This window comes from Lycium barbarum, chromosome 7, assembly GCF_019175385.1.
Source record: "Lycium barbarum isolate Lr01 chromosome 7, ASM1917538v2, whole genome shotgun sequence".
In the NCBI taxonomy this organism is placed as follows: Eukaryota; Viridiplantae; Streptophyta; class Magnoliopsida; order Solanales; family Solanaceae; genus Lycium; species Lycium barbarum.
The window spans coordinates 115,750,652-115,769,351 of NC_083343.1; the positions used below are offsets into that span (position 1 = coordinate 115,750,652).

At 35.7% G+C, this 18,700-nt stretch overlaps 1 long non-coding RNA gene and 1 pseudogene across 1 annotated transcript; both read right to left on the reverse strand.

Annotated features, from left to right (window-relative positions):
* Positions 1-4,026: 4,026 nt before the first annotated feature.
* Positions 4,027-4,900, reverse strand: LOC132603918 (uncharacterized). Its single transcript, XR_009568571.1, has 2 exons — positions 4,763-4,900; positions 4,027-4,316 (listed from the first exon to the last, which is right to left on the reverse strand). It is a non-coding gene; the product is annotated as an uncharacterized LOC132603918 (long non-coding RNA).
* A 148-nt stretch (positions 4,901-5,048) lies between these two features.
* LOC132601799 (laccase-15-like) lies at positions 5,049-8,465 on the reverse strand (annotated as a pseudogene).
* Between the last annotated feature and the right edge of the window lie 10,235 nt (positions 8,466-18,700).

Sequence of the window (18,700 nt, forward strand, 5' to 3'; positions counted from 1 at the left end):
AAGCACCACTTTTTAAACGAAGGATATATTTGCTCTAAATCACAAATTTAAGGGGCATATTTGTTGCTTTTCCCTTTTTAGAAAGTGCAAAAAATATGTGGTATATATGGTGAAGGTCGGTGTTTATGGTGAAGATGGTTTTCGGTTTTTGCTGATTTCCGGAAGATTCGCTGATTTTGGATGCTTAAGCTAAAAAATATTTATTAAATTTATGGTTGGCCGAATTTTTAACCTTAATCTTTAAATGACAAGCCGAATGGCCACTTGTGTAATCATTCCAATGTACTAACCCCAAGTCAAGAAGGGCAAAACAGTCCTTTAGCTAACAAAAAATTAGAGAAAAGAAAAGGATTTATACTGCATATCCATCGGTCAAAATAATAAGAAAATGTATATTTTTGTGCATTAATATATATTAGACATAAATGATATATAATTTATATATAACAGTGTATATTTTTTATATATTTGATTGGCCAAAATGTAAAACTTGCCCGAGAAGCAAAGCAAACAAATCAACCAAAATAATAATAATAATAATAATAATAATAATAATAATAGATTAGGGCCAAAGCTACGGAAGTAACAAGGAGCAAAAAGTGGAAAGGGAATACGGAGTAATTGAGCTAAAACTTTTGGGAGGCAACTAAAAGAAGGTTTTACCTCTTTCTAGCTAAGGAGTTCACAGAGTAGAAAAACAAGGTAATTTAAATTCCATGGTCCTTGGTAATTTAATTCCATGTTCCTTGGTAATTTATTTGAGATTTCCTTTACTAAATACCTAGCCTATTACTAGCAAAGTGCGTGTGTATATACACTTTGAAAATCGATCAAATATTTCGTTAGGCACCCAAAGATACAAAATCGATTGGGGGCGCGGGTCGAATTCATTGGTTAGTGGTTTTGCTTGACAGCGACAACGTGGATTCAACTAAATTTACAAAAAAATTATTTTTCTTCATCTTTGATTTTTTGGTATTTAATTAAACATGTTTTAGTTACGCGTCTATTATTTTGATGATCTGATATATATTCTTAGGATAACAAATAACGTCACATTTTTATTCATTGATTCCCGAATTATGAAGGTTGACATGTCGTGCCTCATCATGTTAAGAAGGAGACACCGTCAATTGCATATGTACCTAAGAATTATTGCAAAAAAAAAAAATATGGAGTTATTTTACATATCTTTTAATTTCCTTCAAACAAGAAATTTTGGGCCTTTCTATTCTAACTTTGGAGGTAGGAAAGATTAAAAAGCCCAATTAAAAAGTTTAGGATTTGATATTTTTTAGTTTATTTAATACATGATTAAATAGGATATATAGTCAAAGTTACATAAGAATATGTTTTTCAATTTCAACTTAAGTAAATTGCGTACTATTGTAAGAAGGAATGCTACCACTTATTTATTTTACCGTGAGGAGAACTGTGGAGGATATTAAGAAATTTATGATATTTTGAGTAAATAATGTGGAGACTTTCATTTTCCTTTTGAGCTGGTAATTGATTTGGTTCAAAATTTGGATCCTTTTAAGTTAACATTAAGGCTTTCCTCAGGCAATCAACATCATTATGGGGAAAATACTCCGTCTTATTGGAGCTGCGTTCGATGTTACATCGAAGCGTTTAGCTTCTAGCTTGAAAAATGGGACGCATTGCATCCCAAATTCGACCATACCGATGCTTGTGGCTCCTATCGTCCTCTTGTTCGCTATACGACGATAGGAGCCACAAGCATCGGTATGGTCTATGGAGCGAAATGTTATTTGGACCAAGAGAAGCAATGCCGCTGGGAAACAAATCAAGATTTGAAAGAATTCAAGCGAGATTTATCGCGAGAGGTCATAGAAGCAGGACATCAAATTAGTCGAGAGCTGCGGATGGAAATAGAGCGAGATGTACAAAAATTCAAACAAGAATTCTCGCGAAAGATCAATGAAACCGGACAGGAAATACGTCAAGAGCTGCGGATGGGAATAGGGAATGATGTACAGGAACTCAAGCAAGAATTCCCGCGAAAGATCAAAGAAGTCGGACACAGAGTACGTCAAGACCTGCAGATGGAAATAGACAAAGATGTACGGAAACTCAAGCAAGATTTCTCTGGTAAGATCAAGGAAGTCAAACAGGGAATATGTCAAGAGCTACAAATGGAATTAGGGAAAGATGAATTGTCGCGAAAGATCAAAGAAGCCGAACAGGGAATACGTCAACAGCTACGGATGGAAATAACGCAAGATTTACAGAAATTCAAGCAAGAATTTTCACGAGAGGTGAAAAAAGCCGGACATGGAGTGGAAATAGGGAAAGATGAGTTCTCCAGAAAGATCAAAGAAGCCGAACATGAAATACGTCAAGAGCTGCAGATGCAAATAGGGAAAGATTTACAGAACTTCAAGCAAGAATTATTGCGAGATGTGAAAAAATCCGGACAAGATATGGAAAAAAGAAAAGATGAGTTCTTGCGAAAGATCAAAGAAGCCGGACAGGGAATACGTCAAGAGCTGCGGGTGGAAATAGGGAAAGATTTACAGGAATTCAAGCAAGAATTTTCGCAAGAGGTTAAAGAAGCCGGACAGGCAATAGGGAAAGATGAATTATCGCAAAAGATCAGAGAAGCCGGACAGGGAATACGTCAAGATCTGCGGATGGAAATAGCACAATATTTAGAAAAATTCAAGCAAGAATTTTGGCAAGATGTGAAAAAAGCCGGACAGGAAGTACGTCAAGAATCGCGGATGGAGCTCAGGCCAAAGATTTTTAGAGAAAAACAAGATTGAGGCCAGTTGAGGCTTAAGAAGTAAACCCGTTTTGACTAAGGTAGCCAAGGAGAGATGAGTCTTGCTAATTTTTTTATATTTGTGCACACAAATTAAGCCTATGGAGACTTCATACGTTGAGGCTGAATGTGTTTTCGCCTCAATTTAGTTGCTAATTTATCTGTTCGGTGTGTTAATTAGTAATACTAGCTAGCAATTCAATTTGACAATTAGTAGCCAACTTTCTTTGCAAACATGCAAATATAAAAATAACTTCGATTGATTCAATTATCGGCCGCTTTTCCTTGTTTCCAATTCATTCAAATCAAACGCAAGCATTTGAGATTGTTAATGAACTATCCTCAACTTCACATATTTTCCTCTGCACTACCACCACAAAAACTACCATAACCTGATAGTTTTGTGCATTACATCAACACAAGTACACCTCAGGATAGGCCACAAAAAATTATAATATCAAAGTGAATCGTGCTAAAAATATCAGGTTGCTCTTTATTCTCATGTTTGTCCTCCCCTAATAAATAGACTATCAGATTTTGATAAACCTCAAATTTTAGTACTGTCTCTGTCCCAAAATATTAGTCATATTTTGCTTCTCAAAAGTAAAATTACATGAACTCTGACCAACATTTTAAGATATATTTTTCCACCATATTGGTACGAGAAGAATTACAACTTAGAATATTTTTCATATAGTTTGAGAATGTCTAGATTTTAATTTTTAAATATTGAATTAATCTAATTTAATTTAACTCCAAATATTAGTTAAATTGACTCTCGAAAAGCAAAATGTGACAGATATTTTGAAAGGGAGGGAGTAGTAGTGTAAAGGTAATACGATGAGATATTACTATTGTGTTGATAGCGAGGATGTGGAAATTCTCGTCCAGTATTAACTAACTTTAGGAGTTGTATGCTATTTACATATGAAAAGATAACAATTAACGTCAATTCAGGTGCTATATATTTATATACACACTGTTGTGAACCAAGCTTTCTTCCTAAGGGTCAGAAACTGATTCGGTCGGTATTATTGGACCGAGTAAAATATTGGAGAGTTTTATTTGGAATCTAGGCCCAATTGGCAAATTGTTTAAAAGGACGATAGATTAGAACAAGTAATGTTTATGCATATTGTTGAGAAAAGTCTGTATCAGTTTAATTCTCACCCCTTTCTTCTTAGCTCTGTTGAATTTACGTACTACTTTGTAATTCCAGTTCGTTCAATATAGACAGTCAGTTATATCGAACGAGAGTTGTCTACTCTCGGTTTGTTTCACATACACTATTAATTCCACAAATTCTTTTTATCAGGATAGTTTCCTTCAATAATATAATCACTACTAATGATAAACACATAGAAATATATTAGTAATTTGTGAAAGAAATACTAGAAAAATCACCAAGGTGGCATGTCCCTAGGAGGAGAGAAAATGCGTTCTTCGGGCCTGCGTCCATTTTTCACTATAAAGACAGTCTTCATCCCCCATGTAAGATGACGCTCAATATGGCAATGCATAAACCAAACTCCTAAAACAATAACAAATGAAAAATAAGAGGTTAACAATAATTGTGATATAGTAATTCTTCCTTCCTCTCCACAATAAGTAATTTTTAAAGTTTTGACACATTGATTAAAAAAATTGCTCGTTAAGAGAGTTATTTGACTAAATTTCCTGATCTACTCATAGGAAATTGCAAAGAATTTTTAAAAGACTTTTTAGAAATTTGTTCAGATTATTTTATTAGACGAAGGTAAATTGGAAAAAAAAAACACACACACACTTACTAATACTTTCATGGTTTTCTAAAAGTACTTCTTTTGGACCAAATTTGAAAGGATAAAGAATCAATTGTTACGGACCGGAGGAAGTAAAGAGTGTTTAGTATTTCTTTAAACAAATGAATTGAACTTAAAATCTTCTTTTGTGGAGATATCCAGTTTTCTGATGGACAAATAAGATATCCCGACATACCTGCGGTTTGATACCACTAGAAATGCCCTGTTCAAATCGATTATTAAACAATAAAGTCATTTATAAGGTAATTACCGATAGATATATATAATAAACATTAGTTGGTAACCTGAAAAGGTGGTTAACTTGCTATCACAGATATGCCCTGTTCAAATCGATTATTAAACAATAAAGTCATTTATAAGGTAATTACCGATAGATATATATAATAAACATTAGTTGGTAACCTGAAAAGGTGGTTAACTTGCTATCACAGATTAGACTATGTATCAATAATTTAAAAACTCTTTTTAATACTATCAGTATATATAAGTTATATCCGATAAGTAAAAACGATAATGCAAGTAATGCCTTATGAGGAAGACTTAAATACCTGGATTGTCTAAATCTAATGGCAACTCAACCACTTTTAGGTACAGCTACAGTGTTGCTTCGAGGGGGATCAACAAGATTATACTTCTTTGGATCCAATTTTTCATCAAAATTACCCAATCCCAAACCAACAACATAAAAACTGTAACCATGTAAATGCATTGGATGGTCTAATCCAGTGACCCCATTAGTCCCTTGTTGCACCAATTCAACTGTTGTATTATACTTCAATACTTTCACTTGTGTCCCAAATTCAGCCAATTCAAGCTCCAAAGGCAAAACATCATCAATGTAATTGAACACGTACGGTGGAAAACTTGGAAATTTTGTCCCAAACACGCCCTTGACACCATAATAATATGCCTCGAGTATGTTATACCAGGGCGTCGCGAAACTTATGTTGTTCATACTGGCATATAATTGCGTCCCATTTGGTCCTTGGCACGTCGTAACATTTGTACCATTTATTGGGCATGGTGATAAGTTCACCGAGACAGTGGAAACTAACCTTGTTTTCACTTTAATCGGGACAGATATCGGGTGCTTTTTCGAAGCTAAACTTCTTAGGCTACCGCTGAAATTAACAACTGAAGGTGTGTCATAGTAAGAAGGTAAGTAAGGGAGTGAAATAGGTGAAGAAATTTTATAATTTCCTTCATATTTCACTATGGCTGTGGTTGTTGTGTTATCAAATTGGACATTAGTACCATTGGTATATGCTCTAGCAGCCATGTAGTAAAGATTATTTTGTTCTTGATTGGCTTTTAATAGGCAATCAAGTGTTTGTCCAGGACTTATGGCTATGAAATCTTTTGTTAATGGCTTTGTGTAGCTTCCATCTGTTCCAACAACCGTTAATTTGTGATTTGAAATTGCAAAGAAAAGAATTTCATTCATTGCAGCATTCAAAATCCTTAGTAGATAAGTTTTTCCAGGCTTAACTTCTAGCTTGAAAGTTCCTGCCCAAGAAAGAAAAAGAATGAAGGATAAGGAAAATGTATCCTAAATGGGCTAAAGTTTTGAATTAACTTAGCCAAGTTACACATTTGGTTGGTTGGTAAAATTTATTGCATTCTCTAGAAAAAATACTCTATTATGTATAAAATATGTATATTTTATGTATATCATACATTACTATACAAAATATATATTTGCCGACTATTACTTTAGTGTCCGGATATACAGTATGGAAATCCTTTAACAATTATACATACGATAAAGAACTTTTACAGCTATAGGTGTGTGTAAACATAAAGTTTAACTTATATACATTGATAGTAGACGAATTTATACATACTATTGATTCAACCTCTTCTAGCAACTAGTGGAGGCTAAAACTTCCGCGAATTGCAACTTTCAACCTCCGCAAATTACCCATTTTTTTGTAGTGTACGTAGCAGGTATTAAATTTTTGTTTTCAAGATTGCAAATCTTACTTTTTATGGTGGGCTACCTATAAATATCTATTGTGTGACCTAACAGTGTAAGAATTTATTTACATTGTTGATACATATAACTAAACTTTTAAACATGATATAATAGATCACTTAACCTACAATTATCATTTAGATAACCTGAAAATTCTTTCTTTTACGTATAATAATGGTATTTAAAAGTTAAACTATAATTAAAGTTTTTATTGGGGTACGGCTGGGTAGCAATTAATAGTGAGGGATCAATAATCAAATGTGTTGCTATCGTATAGCCAATAATAGGAAAACGATGAGTTCAATGAAAAAAAAAAATCTACAACCACAATTTGTTTTCTAATTTTAGTTACAGTAATTAATACTTTAGTGTATAGAAACTGGTAAAGATCAATGGCTTTAACTTTGTGATATCAATTGGGTACCTACCATGATTTGAACATGGATGAAGATCACCAGGCTGACCATTAATCATAAAAGCATCAGAATTCTTAGGTTGACCTCCTGAGCTAATAAACTCCTTTACAACCACCATAACACTGTCCTTCCACCACTCAGCTAAAAATAATCAGATTTAAGAATATGGAAATTTAATGTGAATTTGTGAGAGTTAAAATAAATTTATATGCATATTCAATTAAAATAAGATGTTTAGAAGAAAGAATTAATAATTATACCTAAAATAATTGGTATTTCAGCATGTGGCTTGGGAAAAGGATAACCAGTACCAGGTTTCGGGTACACAACAATGGCACCATGAACTGTGGCACGCGCCCATGAACTGTGCACGTGCCACCACATAGTACCTTCTTCGTCAGAAAGTACGATGTTTTGCCTGAATTTAGAGCCTGGTTGAATTGGACATTGAGTGATATATTCAGGGCCATCTAACTAGGGATTTCGCGATTGTTTCACTCCATGCCTGGTACATATATTTTGAAGTTGAATCACTAAATTAAGTCGAAAAGAACAGACGAAAAAGAAAAATTCTTTGGTATTGAGGATTAATATGCTCATCAGATAGCCATTAGCATCCTATGTCATGATATGGAATTTGAAAGAAAAAAAACTATCTCTCAAAGATGGAAACTGGGATCAAATTTATCTTTTTTATTATCTGTGATATACAGGCAAGTTGAGTTATTTTCAATTACATATATATTATTTTTATGCTTTGGTGGAATAAAGTTGAAAGTCGTATGGCTATGCGTGAAATTAATGTGACTATATCTATTTTATCAAGTAATATAGAATTAATACTGTACTAATTAAATTAAGTGGTAGACAGGACATGTATATAATAAGGGTATATTGTTAAGATTCATCAATGAGCAAGGGGAAAGCAATGAAATTAAGTAAAGAGAGGAACTCAGTGAAGGAGAAGAAGAATTTGATTGAATGGAAAAGATCTGAGTTAGTTTCTAACTGTACAGTGCTGTGTATATATAAACATAACAGCTTAACCAACTAGTTAGTTATTAACTTACACTAGTTACACTTAGGTACCTCTAGTTCTACATACTAACACTTTGTACTCCTAACTACCAGCTATTACATTAATATCACTACACCCCTCCTCAAGCTGATGCTTGGAAGATGTCTTTCAAGCCCAGCTTGGACAGCAAATATAGATGTTGACTCTTGCCTAAGCTTTTGGTTAGCAAATCAGCTTGTTGTTCTGTTGTTGGTACATGATGAGTCTTGATCATTCCTTGTATGAGTTTCTCTCTGACAAAATGACAATCAATATCAAAGTGCTTAGTTCTTTCATGAAAGATAGGATTGGATGTTATTTGCATAGCAGCTTTGCTGCCACAGTAGAGATATACTGGTAGCTTGACTTCCACACAAAGTTCTTTGTACACCCCAATCAGCCAAGTTACTTCTGCAGCTGTTGAAGCCATGCTTCTAAATTCAGCTTCTGCAGAGCTTCTAGCCACTGTTTCTTGCTTCTTAGATTTCCAAGATACCAAGGCATTCCCAAATTTCACTAAGTAGCCTGTGACTGATCTCCTAGTCTCTAGACAGGTCCCCTAGTCTGAATCACAGTATGTAGTTAGCAGTTCTGAGCTTTGTGAAGGCATAAACAGACCTAGACCTTGTCACACCCCAGTCCTGATAGGGTATGATGGGCACCCGACCCTTTTTCTTAGAGCCAAGGCGAACCCGCTGGTTCTCGTTATATTCATAATCTCACTGGACTCTTAAATCACGAAATGAAATGCATAATGAAAACTTTTCAAAAACATTCTTTTCGTCTTTCTCAAATCAAGTAAAATCTGTAATCATATGAAATTTGTAACATAATGCATAATGATACATCGGCTTGCAGAGCCACTTGCAAGACTGACATGATATATGCGTGACTCTGTCTGCAAAGTCTCTAACATAAATCAATATACCATAAAAACTTTAAGAGTCACGAATCTCTAACATTTTTGGAAATGAAAATTTTCATGGAATTCATGCATAGTTTGGTAGGAAAAGAATCATGCCTTTAGAAGCTCAATAACATCACAAGGATCACGAAATTCGTGGACATCTAGCATTTGTGAAACTAGTAATATTATGGGTATGACACAAAGGTTTATAACGAAAGGATCATGCCTTTAGAAAGAAAGGGACTAGCCTTAACATACCTGGAAGAAAATTTCACGACTCCCAACTTACTTCCTGTCTTGCAATTCACTTAAGATTATTCGTAGCCTCGTAATTTACATATACCATACTATTGTTAGGATCATCATCATACGCTCGTCTTAAGCCCTTAATTAAAATTCCTTTTAGATTCTGTCGAAATTCGGGCAGCATCTCCCCTGTTTATATGCCTAGCCCGAAATTCCAATTCAACAACCAATAACATCAACAACAATATCCTCAACATTCTACAAGATAAATATATATATTTTATCCAAAATTTTCTTCAAACCTCAATCCATAAATCAACAACATCAACACAACAAACTATAACCTTTATTCTTGCAAATATTCCTTAATCAAAGTTGATAAAGAAAAAAGATTCTATGATTCATACCTTATTTTTACTAAGGTAGCAATATCTTCAATCTCTACTTGTTATCAAGCTCACTCCAACACAAAACGGAATGATAATCGCGACTACAAATCGTCCGGACTTCGATTGGTATTCCGTAGCTTGAAAATTGCTCAAAATCCTCAATTCTATGTGAGATTTAAGAGCCCTTTTGATGGATGAATTTTCTGGAAATTTTGAGAGGTTTAGGATGAAGAAAAATGGGGTTTTAACCCCTTTTATAGCAGCCAAGGTCGGCAGTACTGTAGTGGCACTGTAGCAGCCCTGTTTCTGCGTTGACAGCTCAGTTTGTAATGTTCGTAATTCTCTACTCCGATGTCCTAGAGAGGAACGGTTTATTGAGTTAGAAACTAGACTCGACGAACTTCATTTTAAGCTTTTGAAACACCTTAAAAATCCTAATATACTAGGAGATATGCCCCTCCAAAGTTGACTAAAAATCTGCCCAACATTTCTCAAATTTTTGTCTAGCTTATTTTCTTCAATTTGCTTGATCTCGAAATCTTCCGAAACTCTCCATACATGATATTTATCGTTTATTATAATTAATAATGGTCATGTTCTTGTGTTTCAAAATAGTCTTTCCTGATTACGACTTACGAGATCGTAATTCATCATTTACTTCATTGTTACATACTTCACATGGATTGTACCTTCCAAAACATCATGGAACGTCTCCGATACTCCATTACTACGGTGATGTACATGGCATGCTCATGCTCTGAAAGTACGGGGTGTAACATTCTCCCCCCCTTAAAAAAACATTCGTCCTCGAATGTTGAGGTAGAGTTTGCTTTGAGATAGATGTCAATGTTCTTACCTGTATTTGTCGGTATTTACTTTACTTACTTGTCGTCTTAATTGCTCATTTAAAACTAAACTTATCCGAGTTATGTAGTTTATCCTTCTTCTTTTGTAGCCAAAATTTATGCTTGTACTCAAGGTCATCCCTTTCCTTATTATTTGTCTATCTACTAACTCTCCATGCTTTATCGTTTTCATTGTCTCTTCAGCCTTCATTGTTTACATTCTTGTATTCCCTTTCATCCCGTGCTTACCACATACTTTTATTCAATTTTGATCTCATCTTTTTTTTTATTCAGAAATTCTTGTTCTCTTCGATCTCCACGTATCTTTCTTACGTTTCACAGATGTCCCAAGCCTTTGTCTTCTTGGAGTTGACTTATTCTTATTCTTACTTCCTTAAGGTAACCGCGAGACTGGTCACATTTTAGCATCCTTTCTTTCTATAGCAGTCGAATTAATCTTTGCGATACTTTATCTTTCAACTAGTGTAACACGGAAATGTCTCGCTTAATTTCTCTTCCTTCAATTTACTCTTAAAGTTTCTGACCCTTAGTTCGGCTAATAACTTGGGGGTGAATTCAGAAATTTGTCGAAGAATAACCAAGATTCCTAGTCATGCAGCGAATTCGAATCTTTTCATTCTTTCCTTTGTCTGTAACCTTCATTCATCCCTTTTTCCAATAAGAGCCATCATGTTGCTTGTTCCATGAGGTTTCATTCTCACCCGATTGATCTAATCGAACGTGATATCCTTTGATCATTTCCTTTGGGGTTCTCCTTCTACTTTTAACCTTTGCCCGATTCTCACTTAATACGTTTTTCCCATAGTTTGGCGCACTTATCTATCATTTTGGTTTACCAATCAAGCGGATCTCTTAATTCCTTAAATGTCCATCTCCTTTAGTTATATCCTTGAATCCGTTTCCTGCGCTCTTGTCTTCACGACTTCACCTTCCGTTAACTTAGTTCCTTTTATTTCGCAGCCCTCTATTTCTCTACTAGTGGGCAACTTTCTTATTTAGCTGCGGCACTTTTCCTTGCTTGCTTCTCTAGTGCTACTTTAGATTATTCCTCTTAGTACTAATCGATTTTACATACATAACATCTCATCTCCTTTTTAATTCCTTAGTCGGACTGCTTAATTCCTTGTATTGTCATCATAGTTCCACCTATGGTAGTGCCCAGATGGTTTGCAATAGCATTTCCTTGCTAAGGGCTTATTATTCTCATTAATTACTTTACTTCAGATTATTCATCCAATGCGTCAAAAATACCATAGCCAAGGGATTTATATTCAAATGGGACTCAATTCAACCCATACAACAACCTCAGCACCATCCTTTATACACTTGTATACAACACTTTCTTGTCATCATTGTTATCCCTCATAACAAGATTATACTTACAACATACTAATCTACTATTCAAAATATTTTCAAATCCTTGTTTGAATCTTTCCTCCAATTTCCCCTCCTCTAATCTTGACATCATTACCAAATAACTCATTAGCATGAGACTAAACAAAATCTTACTTAATTACAACTTCCTTTCAATACAAGTGTGCTTCCCCTCTTTAAGTCCTTGGCTCTCCTATAGCAGCGGCTAATTGAGACTTAACTAGCTTCCATTCCTCTTCAAATATTTATTGTCGTCCCCACACTATTTTACTAGCCATTTTATCAGGACGATTATTTATATGGTCCTATGACATATACTCTCACGATTTGATATAAATGGTGACTTATAATTTCCCGACGCAGGAGATATTTTCAAATCTCAGGTAGTACTGCTGTCGTGCTATCCATAGGCATACTGCCTTTCTTTCTTTTGACAATCATTGAGATTCCTATAAATATTCCTCTTTTAAAACTCTCATCTCTTCCAACGCCGCGATTTTTCTTTAGTAATCCCGTCTGTCCCTGATACTTATCCTTGATCACTTGTAGGCCTTCTCACTTCCTCCGTTACCTTTTTGGGGTACGTTCGCTGCATATTTACTTGTAACAAAATATTTCTCTGGTACGAGCAATTCGAATCATAGCCCGGAACACAACGTATTGCATTGACAAAACTTATTTCCTTTGAGTTGCTAAACCTTCATTATTTTGTCATGCCTCATTTCTCCTGTCTGTCTCATAATATACTTGCATTTAGTCCATTTTCACTTTTCGTTAGTACATCCTTGCTATATTAGTTCATCTCGAATTTTTGCCTCCTTCAAACCAATACATTTCCTTCTTCTGTACTAGGAAATATTCTAATTCGTCTAAGAATGTCCTCATATACCAGTAACATTCGAGTATTGACCGTCCTTGGTAGTCAATTGGCTGACCCTAGCGATCCTTCAACTTCTTTAGTCCATATAATGCCAGAGTTACTATCATCGCATGGTTTGACTTATTTCTCTTTTGCTAATTGAATTCTTGTATCAAGTCAAATGTCCACACATATTGGACACAACTCAAACCACTTCCTTCCTTCATGCCTAATAGTCCCCTAGGTTAATGAATCAATGGTGACATTAGAATTCGTTAGGCTCCTTATATTATGCCCGACTATACCATGCTCTTTCAGCCGTAGAATAGTGCATTACATTTATTCATACGTATATACCATTATTGGTATGGACCGAAAAAAAAAACTGTGCAGGATTCTGCTTTCCTTCCGCGATGCGGAAGGAAAGCACAATGTTCTGAGACCTTCCGCTTTCCTTCCGCGATGCGGACGAAAAGCTGAAAGTTCTGAGGCCTTCCGCTTTCCTTTCGCAATGCGGACGGAAAGCGCAATGTCCTGAAGCTTTCTGCGCAGGACTCCGCCTTCCTCGCAGAAGGAAAGCGCAATGTTCTGAGGCTGATTTTTGAATGAGAAGTCAATAATCTAATCTTGGCCTTTCGGAGTGACATGAGGTCGATAGTATCCGAATAGCTTATGGAATTCGTATCGAGTCCAAAGGAGTAATCGATGATGCGTAAAATAATATTTCCAAGAATCAATCAAATAACAAGACATTAATATTTGATATACAAAGCATGGGAATAGAGTGAAGTTGTTATGGAACACTCATGTTCATGTTCTAGTTAGGTTCGTGCCAAAGAAAGAAGGAAAATGAACACCTTACATACCTTATCCGTCAAGTCACCACTTAAAGAGTTCCTTACATCGAAGCTTGCCCTTCACCCGAGCCTATATATCGAGAAATATATCATTAATCATACTTTCATCGCATTTCCATCAACTTATAAGTACTCATAGGCATCCTTTCCCCAGTACCCTTGAGATTCCTCTTACTCTTGGTTCTCGATTCCGAGTTGGTTTTATATCATACCAGTAAAAGTCGATACTTTCTCTCATATTCTCGCGATTCATCCTTTTCTTAATTTAGCTCATAGTGTCCCATGGTTTCTCTTAACTAATTGTTTGTATCATAATCATGCGTCATAGTCCTCCTAATGTCCCACCGATTCTTGTTCTCATCATGACTTTTTTGTAAAATACGCCCTTTTCTTTCTTCCTTCGTTCATTTCTTATTTCCCTTTACGATAGCATAGCTTGCTCGTATGTATGTTTATTTCTCGTATATTCGTCTTGTTTCCTTTATAATCGTATCTCTATCCCAAGTCTACTGTCGTATGCCATCACTGTCTACCCTTGGCCAACCTTATTAATTTATTAAACTTCCTCTCATAGTCGCCAATCACATAACTTCCTTTAATCAATTCATGACCGCACTTTCTCGTACTTCTGTCCTGAAGGTCCTCCTAGATTTCTGTTGCTCTTAAAGTGCTCTTTTCCCCGTTTGCCACTTAATAGTATCTACTTAGAAGTTTGCAGGACATTCTATGATGAGTACAAACCTACCTTGATCTCGTATATATATATATATATATATATATATATATATATATACTTCTAGGGTGGAACTTTTCCGTACTCGTTAACTTCCTTCCCATGTCAATATCTCTTTGTTATCACCTACTAACCAATCTAATCTATAAATCGTAATACTGTATTTGAGTTCCTGATGTCAACTTTCTTTATGTTTCCAATAGGTCCTAATCCGTCGAAATCTCGGATGCAACTCATCCTAGTTTCTTAACTACTAATCATTTTTCCCTCCAGGATTCCTCTCTTAAATTAAATTAAGATCATTCTAGAACTTCTCTTTGAAAGCGTCTCATACTTGTTCCTTCAATCATGACTTACCAAACGGCTGATGGTCACATTTTCCCTTTACTCTTTCTCTATAGACATGCAAACAATTCAATTTGCAAAAAAAAAAAATTCGACAGAGTTTCCTCTATAATTTATACTACCTCATTCCTGCACACAGCCCAGAAAACACATCCAATGCCCCACAGAGCAATCACAAATACCCATAATATCCTGCTCAAGTTCTTATATCAACGTCTATCCATATTAATAAAACAGGAAACATACCTTTCGAATGAACAACTTCAATTCGAAGCAATTTTCTCGTAGCGACATAATCAACTGCTTATCCATGATCAAAATATTTGGGTTAGGATCAGGGACATCATATCCTATGATTTAGCTCTATGACACGATCTAGGATAAGAAAGAAAGGGCAATGGTTCCTAAATGCCCTGCAGCCTCTTGTTTATAAGTGTGGCGCGCTTCACACCCATAAACAAGACTCTACTGGACACGACTTTGCAGACAACCCCTAGGACGAACTGCTCTGATACCAATTTGTCACACCCCAGTCCTGATAGGATATGATAAGCACCCGACCCTTTTTCTTAGAGCCGAGCGAACCCGCTGGTTCTCGTTATATTCATAATCTCACTGGACTCTTAAATCACGAAATGAAATGCATAATGAAAACTTTTCAAAAACATTATTTTCGTCTTTCTCAAATCAAGTAAAATATGTAATCATATGAAATTTGTAACATAATGCATAATGATACATCGACTTGCAGAGCCGCTTGCAAGACTGACATGCTATATGCGTGACTCTGTCTTGTCACCCCCAGTCCTGATAGGGTATGATGGGCACCCGACCCTTTTTCTTAGAGCCAAGCGAACCCGCTGGTTCTCGTTATATTCATAATCTCACTGGACTCTTAAATCACGAAATGAAATGCATAATGAAAACTTTTCAAAAACATTCTTTTTGTCTTTCTCAAATCAAGTAAAATCTGTAATCATATGAAATTTGTAACATAATGCATAATGATACATCGACTTGCAGAGCCGCTTGCAAGACTGACATGCTATATGCGTGACTCTGTCTGCAAAGTCTCTAACATAAATCAATATACCATAAAAACTTTAAGAGTCACGAATCTCTAACATTTTTGGAAATGAAAATTTTCATGGAATTCATGCATAGTTTGGTAGGAAAAGAATCATGCCTTTAGAAGCTCAATAACATCACAAGGATCACGAAATTCGTGGAAATCTAGCATTTGTGAAACTAGTAATATTATGGGTATGACACAAAGGTTTATAACGAAAGGATCATGCCTTTAGAAAGAAAGGGACTAGCCTTAACATACCTGGAAGAAAATTTCACGACTCCCAACTTACTTCCTGTCTTGCAATTCACTTAAGATTATTCGTAGCCTCGTAATCTACATATACAACCATTCATACTATTGTTAGGATCATCATCATACGCTCGTCTTAAGCCCTTAATTAAAATTCCTTTTAGATTCTGTCGAAATTCGGGCAGCATCTCCCCTGTTTATATGCCTAGCCCGAAATTCCAATTCAACAACCAATAACATCAACAACAATATCCTCAACATTCTACAAGATAAATATATATATTTTATCCAAAATTTTCTTCAAACCTCAATCCATAAATCAACAACATCAACACAACAAACTATAACCTTTATTCTTGCAAATATTCCTTAATCAAAGTTGATAAAGAAAAAAGATTCTATGATTCATACCTTATTTTTACTAAGGTAGAAAGATCTTCAATCTCTACTTGTTATCAAGCTCACTCCAACACAAAACGGAATGATAATCGCGACTACAAGTCGTCCGGACTTCGATTGGTATTCCGTAGCTTGAAAATTGCTCAAAATCCTCAATTCTATGTGAGATTTAAGAGCCCTTTTGATGGCTGAATTTTCTGGAAATTTTGAGAGGTTTAGGATGAAGAAAATTGGGGTTTTAACCCCTTTTATAGCAGCCAAGGTCGGCAGTACTGTAGCAGTACTGTAGTGGCACTGTAGCAACCCTGTTTCTGCGTTGACAGCTCAGTTTGTAACGTTCGTAATTCTCTACTCTGATGTCCTATCGAGGAATGGTTTGTTGTGTTAGAAACTAGACTCGACGAAATTCATTTTAGGATTTTGAAACACCTTAAAACTCCTAATATACTAGGAGATATGCCCCTCCAAAGTTGACTAAAAATTTGCCCAACATTTCTCAAATTTTTGTCTAGCTTATTTTCTTCAATTTGCTTGATCTCTAAATCTTCCGAAACTCTCCATACATGATATTTATCGTTTATTATACTTAATAATGGCCATGTTCTTGTGTTTCAAAATAGTCTTTCCCGATTACGACTTACGAGATCGTAATTCATCCTTTACTTCATTGTTACATACTTCCCATGGCTTGTACCTTCCAAAACATCATGGGACATCTCCGATACTCCATTACTACGGTGATGTACATGGAATGCTCATGCTCTGAAAGTGCGGGGTGTAACAGACCTGGTGCTGATTGAATGTATCTTACCACCCTTAATGCTGCTTCCATATGTGACTCCTTAGGTGCATGCATAAACTGACTAAGAGACTGAACTACAAAGGATATGTCTACTCTGGTCATAGTAAGGTATAGTAGCCTGCCCACTAACCTTTGAAACTTCCCAACATCAGCAAGAGGTTTATCTTCTACTGATTTGGTAGTTACATCATTCTTTGACTCACTCACATAAGTGTCGTACTTAGTAGATGTCAGTCTAAGATTGGGGTCTAGAGGTGCTTGCACTGGTTTGGCACCACTCAAACCCATTTCAGATATAAGCTCCAAAGCATATTTGCACTGACTCATAACAATACCCTCCTTGGACCTGGCAAATTCTATACCCAAAAAGAACTTCAACTCGCCTAGATCCTTCATTTTGAACTTTAGCTTCAGATCATTCTTGGTTCTATTTATCAATGCTATGTTGCTGCCAGTGATCAAAAGATCATCCACATATACTAGTACAACTATTAAGCCACCCCCTTCCTTCTTGGTAAAGAGTGAGTAGTTATAGTGACTTTGAACAAACCCAAGGTTTATCAGGGAATCTGTTAACTTTAGGTTCCATTGCCTTGGAGCCTGTTTAAGACCATATAGGGATTTATTTAGTTTGCAGACTTTACCTTGACCCCCTTGTCTGCAAACGCCTGGAGGAATAACCATGTAAACATCTTCCACCAGATCACCATGCAAGAATGCATTGTGAGCATCCATCTGGGCAATGAACCAGGCTTTAGAAGTACTCAGATGGAGTGTTGCTTTGTTTCCCACTGGTGCCATTGACATTCATATTACTTCTACCACCAAAGAAAGCCATTCCATCAGCTGTACCTACACTATTAACAGGGTTGGAGTTTCCTAAAATTCTCTGACATTCTTCAGCAATAATCAGATAATAAGCTTTGTTGACACTAGGTACTGGATACATCATCATGATCTAAAATCTACACTGAGTAAATGACTCATTTAGACCCATTAGGAACTGCATTAGTCTTTGATACTCAAAATGATCTGCATATGTCTTAGATTCAGGACAAGGATACCCTGGACATGGCATTAGTGAGTCAAACTCCTCCCATAATTCTTTCATTCTAGAGAAATATGTGGCAACAGAGAGAGTTCCTTGCGTTAAGGTTGCTATTTCTTTGTGCAAATAGAAGATTCGAGAGCCATCAACTTTATCAAATCTCTCCTTCAAATCATTCCACACCTTCTGTGCACTAGATGCATAGACTAATCCACTAAGTAATTCTTTGCTAACAGATACCATAATCCATGAAAGAACTATTGCATTACATTTATCCCACAAATCATGTAAAGATGAGTTAAACTTATCTTTTGCACATTTTCCATCAATGAACCCTAGTTTACCTTTACCTAGCAATCCAAGTCTCATGTATCTACTCCAAGATGCATAATTTTCAGAACCAGTTAGTTGTATTGAGATGAGAGAGCTACCTGGAGTATCACATGCTTGTAGAAACAAATGATGATGATGATGATCGATTACCGTCACATCACCAAAAGCATTTTCAATTGTTCCAGA